Below are 8784 nucleotides of genomic sequence, written 5' to 3'. Positions count from 1 at the left end.
CAGGAAGACATAGAGGTTACGGGGAAGTCCTGTGCCTTGCCCCCACAGCACCACAACCCCTCGTACAGTGTCGTGATGCCTCGGGGAGAAATCGCCAACCCAGCTGTGTACCAAGAGCCAAGACACAACCCCGAAACACCCTCGGTCCCGGTCACGAGAAGCTCCCGAACCCCTCCCCGGCACTTACCTGCAGGGCTGTGAGGTGGGTCGGGATCCCGGCGCGGGGCATGCGGGCGGGCGGGCAGGCGTCGGGGCCGGCGCTGGGGCCTCACGTGTCCTGCCCTGACTCACAGCGAGAGCAGCAGCGGCTCCCCGGCATCCTCCGGCCATGTCCTCTGGCCACCGGCGGTTGCGCTCCGGGCATGGCGGGAGGAGCTGTGTGTTTTCCGTGTCCCCGAGCTCTGGGGAAGGCAGCTGAGGGCCAGTCCCGGCAGCGCGGGGGCAGGTGCTGGGTGGCCTCCCAGCCTGTCTGCGATGGGAGCCGTGGGCATCAGCAGCCCTGACTGGCTGGGACCCCCCAGCCCTGCCCGTGGCTGCTCCAGTGCAGCCCCTGCTTGGGCTGGTGGCCCAGGACTGCTTGTTTGGCCTGTCTGGGACCCGAGGGGCAGCCCAGGGATCCCTCTCTGAGGGGAAAGGCCCTGGGCTCCCATAGAGCCAAGTGGGGATGCCATGACGGTGGTTTGGAGGCCCAGGCACGCTGCCCTCCTGCCCAGAGCATCCCCGGGCTCAGGGAGGGAAGCATGGGGGGATATCCATGCAGAGAGCAAGGAGACAGGTGGTTTTCATACCGTGCTCTCATCAGGACACGGGACATTGCCAGCATGAGGGTCAGGCCCAGCCTCCTGGGCTGGGGGGTGCAGGAAGGGCCCCCACCAAATCGCTGAGGCAGGCGTGCTGCCCGCGTCCCTGTGCCGCCGGGCTGCGGTGTCCTGCAATGGAGTCGCCAGGCCGCTGACAGGGGAGGGACACCGTCCCTCATGCCTGTCTCCAGCACCCAGAGAGGGTGCTGAAAACGCAAAGGCAGAGCCACCGCTGGGTTACAGATGTGCTCACCGAGGCATGACAGGCTAAGCCATGTTCAAAATCTTCCTCTGCTCTTTGCTCTGCACATGAAGTCTCTGAGGGCTCCTGTGTAGGTAACAGGCACGGCTACCCCGCTGGGGAAAAGGACTTTACACCACCCTGACCAGGTGATAAGCCTGAAAACAGCACGATCTCCTGCTGTGCTTGCAGGTGCTTGGGATACGAATGAGGTGGAGCAGCCTGTACTGATTGCCAGGGGCCAGCCAGGTTGTGAGGAGCAGTGCTGGCCATTTACATCCAGGCAGTCCACCCTGCTTGGGCCAGTCCTCAGCCCTCGGGCATGCTTAGTTCTAAGCTTATCTGCTTAGTATCAGACAGGAATCCCAATACCTAAGTTAGTTTTGGCAAAGAAAATCTTTATATGTCCCAAGCAAACCTCCCCAGCCTAGCATTGGCTTTCACTATGAGCAGGGGGCTCTCAGGTCACGTCATGCACCCTGCGATAGATTTCTACCTGAACCTTTTTCCAGGTACAAAAGTTCTCTGGATTTCGTAGCTGGAAGTTAGATTTTTATCAAATTAGGTGTGCTTTTCCAGCAAGGCATATAATAAGTGAGTGGGTGCAAATCCTCCGTTTGTTATACGGTTAAGTGTCATTCCGGGTGCATTATCTGCTTGCTCTTAGAAAGCCACAGGGAGCAGCCCAAGCTGGATCCAGCCTCCAGTCTCTAATTAGCCTGAGGGAATGGTGGTAAACAGCGGGGGTTCTCTTTGACGGTTCACTGCAATCTGTTTTGCTACTAGTAATGCTTATTAATGGCCTCTTGAGTTCTGATAACAGCAAATATCAGAGATCAGGGTGGACAGTCCTGAAAAACAAAGGTCTTTCAGATCCTTGAGTTGTCCACGGGCGATTTCCCACATGCTAGAGACCAATTTTGAATCCTCACTGCCTGGCTGCGCAGCACCCGTGTGGTCTGGCTCTCTTGCGCTGTGTAGGCCAAGAGTTACCCGCTCTCAGTCACTCAGAGTAACGATTTACTTTGATTATGGGTTTAATGCTCTTTTTTTTGGCAGGAGGAAGAGATACAGTTTCCTCGTAATCCTCACTGCCCTTTTTGGTTGTCCTACACCTGCAGTACGCCCATTGGTGCTCTCCTCTGAGCCCTTCTTGTCCACCTCTGATGCACGTAACTTCTTCAGCACATTAAATTGAAGCCACCCCAGAGCTGTTTTCTGTTTGGGGGAGCTGCTCCTTCACTAGCAGACGATGGTTTCTGACCCAGCCAGCCTTTGCCAGAAGGCAACAAGAGAGTGGGGAAGATGGGGGGGACCTCTCCTGTGCACGAGAGCAGAAAAAAGAAGCCCAGCCCAGAGGCTCAGCACCTAACATACACCAGCTGCGCTGAAACAGGCATTTTCACCTTGGTGTTTCCCACTACAGTTGCCCCTGGGTAGATAATTAATTAGTTAAGCCTTAGGCTGGTCTCTTGCCTTTGGCCCCTAGTATTCTCACCTAAGGAAGCACCCCAGCTCCCATGGCCTCCTGAGCTCCTTGTAGACCCTCCCAGAGGCAACCCAACCTTTCAGTTGCTGGACTAAAATACAGTTCTGGGTTTGGCTTCAATGGGATTTGTGTTACATCCTAGTGTAGGAGTTCCTTTTTCTGAGCAAGCATTGCCTCTGTCCAAGCATGACGTTTGTGCAATCGAAAACACGTGTGAAGAGCAATAACTGGTGACATAGGAGACTACTAGGGGCATTCCAATAGCACAGTGTGTCTATTGATTATACAAGGTGTGCTCATGTTTAGTCATTTGTCAGATGGGTTTCACCCTGGTGCAGTTGCTGCCTGAGGAGGGGGTGGGCAGAGCAGGTGCGTAGCCTCCCTCTGCTTTCTTCTCCTCTTCAGGTACTGATGATTCTGGAGAGACTGGGACACAGATAAAGTAATTTATACTTCCTGTAGTAGGTATGCATTGATTTTTTTTCTTTTCCTTTTTTTTTTTTTTTTTTTTTGTTTAGGGTTGTTTGGGGGTTTTTTAAGCAGGCTGTTTCACTAGTTTTCCACAAGTGCTTATTCAAGTGCCTTGTCTCACCTACCCTGATATACATGTAATGTTTAACATTTAACACAGATGATAGTCTGCATCTGTTGCCTTTAAGTAGTAGATCTTGTTATACTAATGAAATATAGTCCTTGAGTAGTAGTGAAGTAATGCATATTTTGCTACACTGACAAAATGTAAGGGAGAAGGGAGGATGGCTAAGTGGCTGGTTGCTGGCTTTCAAAGATAAGGGGATGGTAAAACAAATGGGCATGCACAAAGTAGGAGAAACTGGGTAAGAGGTAATTCGGGCAGGGGGAGATCGCGACCACCGACCCGATTAAGGACTGAAGCAAGTACCCCCCCACACACTCTTCCTGTGCAAGCGCAGTGAATTAAAAAGACACTATAGTTTTAAAGACTATGTGAGTAAACTGTTAACCAATGAAGATGAGCACATGAAGACAGGTTAATGATTATGTATTAGAAAGGTGCGGAGATTGTATAGTCAATGTATAAATAAGGGAATAGAATCTGAACTTGGTGTGCTTGATTTGTGGAATTCTTCCACCTTGCACCCTGCGCAGAATAAAGCAGCATCTCCTTTCAAAACCATTTTTGGTTTCGGGAGCTTTATTTCCAGCACATCTACTTCTGCTGGGAGAATATTATCTAATTAATTAGAATGCTTTATCATGTATTACATGTGTTTATTTTGCCCTTATTTGGGAACTGTCCTCTGAGAGAATTAGAAGAATGTCGATTTACTCTTTGGGAAAGAGTGATTTAGTCTGCTGGGAAAAATTGGTTCCAGGAGGGACTTAGAGGCATGAGACACATGCTGAGGAGCTCTTAAGCTTGACACTAATTGGGTACAGCGTGTGTGCGCAGATTTGTCACAGAGGCAGGCTGCATGAGAAATGTAGAAATACTCCTACGTGAGTGCAGGAGGGGCCCAGTGATGGTACATATTCAGGGTAGTCATTACCCATTTAGTCATCACATTTCTGTCAGATTAAAACACGCCCATGACACCTCTTGCCCTACCCTGACTTTTATCCAAAGGGTTGGTTAAATTAGTCCCTTCTGTGCATTTACTTACTTCCTACTTCTTTTCTTTAAATAAAGTCTGCTTAAACAATTGTTGTGAGACCGTGAAGTACCAGTAAGTGAGGATTATGCTTCAATGCCAGTTGCATTTTGCAGGCTACAGCTAGTTTACAGATACCTTTCTGTTTTTAAACTCTGAACACCAGAGAGAGAGAGAAGAGAAAAGCAAGAAGTAATAAGTACAACCCATTCCTCTAACCCTCCAGACTATCTCTGAGCTAATAACACCTTCTTGTGCTGGGAGAGTATGAGAAAGCAGCCATTTCCTTTGGCTGAGCTGAGAGGAAGTCTGAGGTTTAGCCATGAAAGTTTTTGCGGAATCGTATGGGAGAGTGGATCACCTTGTACCTTACTGAGACCTTTTTTCTCATTCTGTACCGTTCTGTGGAATTACTTGCCGTAATAACTAATTCATTATATTAATATTTCAAACTAATGCAGTAAAATTTTTGCTAAAGCCTGTTAAATTTAAGAACGAGGCCTAATTTTATTTAATTTTTACCTAGAAACAGGAGTTTCTTGTCTATACGCATCTTTTAGCAACTCTCCTAAACCCCATCAAGAACCAAGCAGAACACTATGCTCACCTGTATGCCTGTTTTTTCTTATTGTTTACTTAAACTTTTACTACTAGTCAAAATTGTATTTTCTTCAAATTCATTAGAAGCTTTCTAATATGATGTGTGTAGAAAGTGGATCAGGGTGCTATAGCTATATTCTTATAGTAAAATGTCATTATTTACATTAAAAATCTCAGGTTTCTAATCACTGCCAAGACAGTGACGATAGAGGCTGAAGATGCATAAGATGAAATTAGTGCATGGTGCAGACCCTATTGACAGATGCCAGAGAAATGTTCTTCTTTGTTTCTTCTTAGTACCAATGATAATATTGCTAATAGCAGGCTACTGGGTAGATTCTTGAGTCTCACAATTTTTCATTTTTTTGGCCGGGTGTTAAGACATTAAGCAGCTGTCCTGTGCCTTTGCTGGCAAGCCGAGTGCATACAGACCTTGAAACAAATGAGCACCAGATTTTGCTACAGCAGGTCCGGAACTGTGTGAAGCAGCTATTGAGCCACCAGCAGCTTTGTTACGGCACAGTGTGCATTGTGTAGGTGTGTCACAGGCGTACGGACCTGACCTTCAGTATTTTGTGCTGCTCAGAAGGTGGCTGTGGCTGCTCTCACAAATGCAGCTCCCAGTTTGGCAAAGGCCAAATGCCCTGAGTGTCTGCAGATCCCCAGAAGGTATTCCTTTTTTCCCGCTACAAGTGATCAACATTTCAACGTCCACCCTCTTGTGGGGTTAGAAGTTAGGGAAAAATCCACCAGCCCGTCAGCACTGCTGAACTCCCTGAAGGTCCTTCAGTGTGCACGGAAGCATTCGTGCAGAAAGGCTGGCATCGCGTGGCCTTGTGCCTGGCCATGGGGACAGGGTGCAGGAGGCCCTTGCCAGCAACCTTGCTCGCACCCCGCCCTCCATATTCCTCTCCAGGGGTGTTTTTTAGTTTTACTTGGTTCTGCTGATGCTCAGCTCCGTAGGCCTTTTCAGACACAGGGTGTCCCAGCTTGCCGCAGGGGCTGCGGCTGCAGCCTGCCGGAGCAAGCCCTTCCCAGCCACGACAGGCTCTTTTGCTGCTGTGCAATAAAATGAGAAGCTCTGGCTTTTCTGGCTTTCTGTACACGGTGGGAATAAAGCAGAAGTGAAGGACAGTTCAGGCTACTGACCTGCAAAGCAAAAATGTCGTTTCACAGCTCAGACTTCTTGGGGAAATGTACTGAGTTTCTCAGCACAGAAACAGAGCAGCTTAAATAGTAGTCTCTCTTAAAGGCCAGAGACGCGAAGGTGGCAGCGCTAACCTGAATGTCACAGCACCTCCAGATGCACAGTCCTCCAGGTCGCAAACCCCAGCTGACTAAGGCAGTTGCTATTAAGTTTGAGTTTCTGCTTCTCTTATACTTGAAGCATTTGTCTGAAATGCAAACCCGGTCTGGTTTAGAAAGGAGGGAGAGTGGACCTGGGTCTGGCACTTGCATATGAGCTATTGCTTTCCCTGACCAGTCTCTAAAACAAAAATGGCCTGTGTTTTGGGGGCTTGGGGTTTAGTTGGGGTTCTAGATCAGGAGACATGGTAGTATTTGTGCATGATTGTACAGCAAAGGAGTAACTGCTTTAGCAAAGGAGTAACTGCTGTAGCAAAGCAGAGTCATGGACTACTTAATCTCTTTGTTTTCCCCAACAGTGGACTAATTAAACATTGTTCAAAGGCATGCACAGCACTAATCCTTATTCCCACATAGACATGGGCACCGAGACACAGTGAGCCACTCCTTAAGAGTTTCTCCTAGCTGAGGGATGGGTGGTACTAATGTAGGTTGAGTAGAGGAGGAGAGCTGAGCTCTTGCAATGCAGTTCCTGCAGTCATCACTAAATACAGAGCTGGTACTGATGCAGCACTTCTGGGTTGGCATGAAATGTCTGGCAGGAGCTGGCATGGAATATATTAAAAAAAAAAAAACAAACAACTTTTCATAGTTACAGTAGTAGCTCTTTTAGCTGCACTTTAGCAAATAAAAGATGGGAGCTAAGGAAACCTGAACCATGCTCCAATGCACTGCCAGGCAGCAAGGCACCAGCCAGCTGCCTTGCCGTGCATCGGGTGAGCCTGGATCTTGAGGCTTGCCACTGACAAGCCAGTGGTTTTGGTAACGCTCTCCTCCTACTTTCAACTGGGCAAACACTTCAGAGGTCTGATTTGGCACCTGTAGTCTCAGGGACACCCCATAACTAGAGAAGTGCAGTTCTATGTGCCCAGTGAAGCAATAGAGGCTATTGGGGTGTTTGCGCCTTGAAGAGAGCTTGCTCTGTATGCATGCATTCATTTCCTTTCATTTGCATTTCCTTTTTAATTCCTAGAGAAACAGAAGCCAAGAGATGATTATTCAATGCCCAGATTCATGTAATTTGACATTAGACATCTACAAGGCAGATACCTACCAACCATGAAGCATGGTTGCTTCATCCCTCCTTTGCGCCCACTGCAGCCCACCTATGGTGCAAACCTTATGATTATTTTATTTATCTGTCTTAGGGGGAGCCCACAGCCTTATAGTAAAAGCCTACCAATGTTTGTGCAGGCACCTCAGCTAAGTAGCTCAGGTGTCTAAAGTTAGGTCACCTGAATGCTATCAACGAGTCCATGACAAATGGGGGGGGGGGTGGCGGGGGGGAGACTCCAGTCCCGCTGTTCTCTCAACAGGAGGCTTGCATTGAACCAAAGGCTGGTCTAAGCCAGGGTCCCTTGCCTGTGGGTGAAGCCCAAGGTGGCATGTAAGGGCAAGGCACGCAAGGGCTAATGCCCCTGTGTGCTCTCCCATGTCCCTGCGATCCACAGCACCAATTTTGTGAGCAACAGAGGGGCCTGGTGACCTCTTGGCTGGCTCCTGGCAGCTCTCCAAACACTCTTCCCAGGCCATGTGCAACACCCCTCGAGGAGTGGATGGACCAACATGCAGCCTCTCGGGGCTTTCTTACCAGGAGCACTCTCATGCACACAGAGGAAGCCTATGCTAAAACCACTGGAGGGAAAAACCATCATCCACGCTTCTGAGGGAGAAAGGTTAAAACCCTCTCCCCCTCAACACTTTTCCACCTTGTTGGCAATAGTAGCTGTGAGTTTGACCCTGGCTGGATGCCAAGTGCCCACCAAAGCCGCTCTATCACTCCCCTTCTCAACTGGACGGGGAGAGAAAATATAATGAAAAAGCTCATGGGTCGAGATAAGGACAGGGAGATCACTCAGCAATTACCATCACAGGCAAAACAGACTCTACTTGGGGAAAATCAGTTTAATTTATTACCAATCAAAACTGAGTAGTGTAATGAGAAATAAACCCAAATCTTAAAACACCTTCCCCCCCCACCTCCCTTCCTCCTGGGCTCAACTTCACTCCTGATTTGCTCTACCTCCTCCCCCTGAGCGGTGCAGGAGGACAGGGAATGGGGGTTGTGATCTGTTTATCACGTTGTCTCTGCCACTCCTTCCTGCTCAGGGGAGGACTCCTCACACTCTTTCCCTGCTCCAGCATGGGAGACAGTCCTCCACGAACTGCTCCAACATGCATCCTTCCTACGGGCTACAGTTCTTCATGAACTGCTCCAGCATGGGCTCCTTCCACGGGGTGCAGTCCTTCAGGAGCTGACTGCTCCAGCGTGGGTCCCCCACGGGGTCACAAGTCCTGCCACCAAACCTGCTGCAGCATGGGCTCCTCTCTCTCCATGGCTCCACAGGTCCTGCCAGGAGCCTGCTCCAGCACGGTCTTCCCACATGGTTACAGCCTCCTTTGGGCACATCCACCTGCTTCGATCTGCTCCACCGTGGACCTCCATGGGCTGCAGGGGCACAGCTGCCTCACCATGGTCTGCACCACGGGCTGCAGGGGAATCTCTGCTCCGGTGCCTGGAGCACCTCCTCCCCTCCTTCTTCACTGACTTCGGTGTCTGCAGAATCGTTCCTCTCACATATTCTCACCCCTCACTCCAGCTGCAGTTTGTGTCCTGCTGGGTTTTTTCCCCCACTTCTTAAATATGTTATCACAGAG

This window comes from Pelecanus crispus, chromosome 7 (genome assembly GCF_030463565.1).
Source record: "Pelecanus crispus isolate bPelCri1 chromosome 7, bPelCri1.pri, whole genome shotgun sequence".
Taxonomy (NCBI): domain Eukaryota; kingdom Metazoa; phylum Chordata; class Aves; order Pelecaniformes; family Pelecanidae; genus Pelecanus; species Pelecanus crispus.
Note: the sequence above shows the minus strand (reverse complement) of the source record.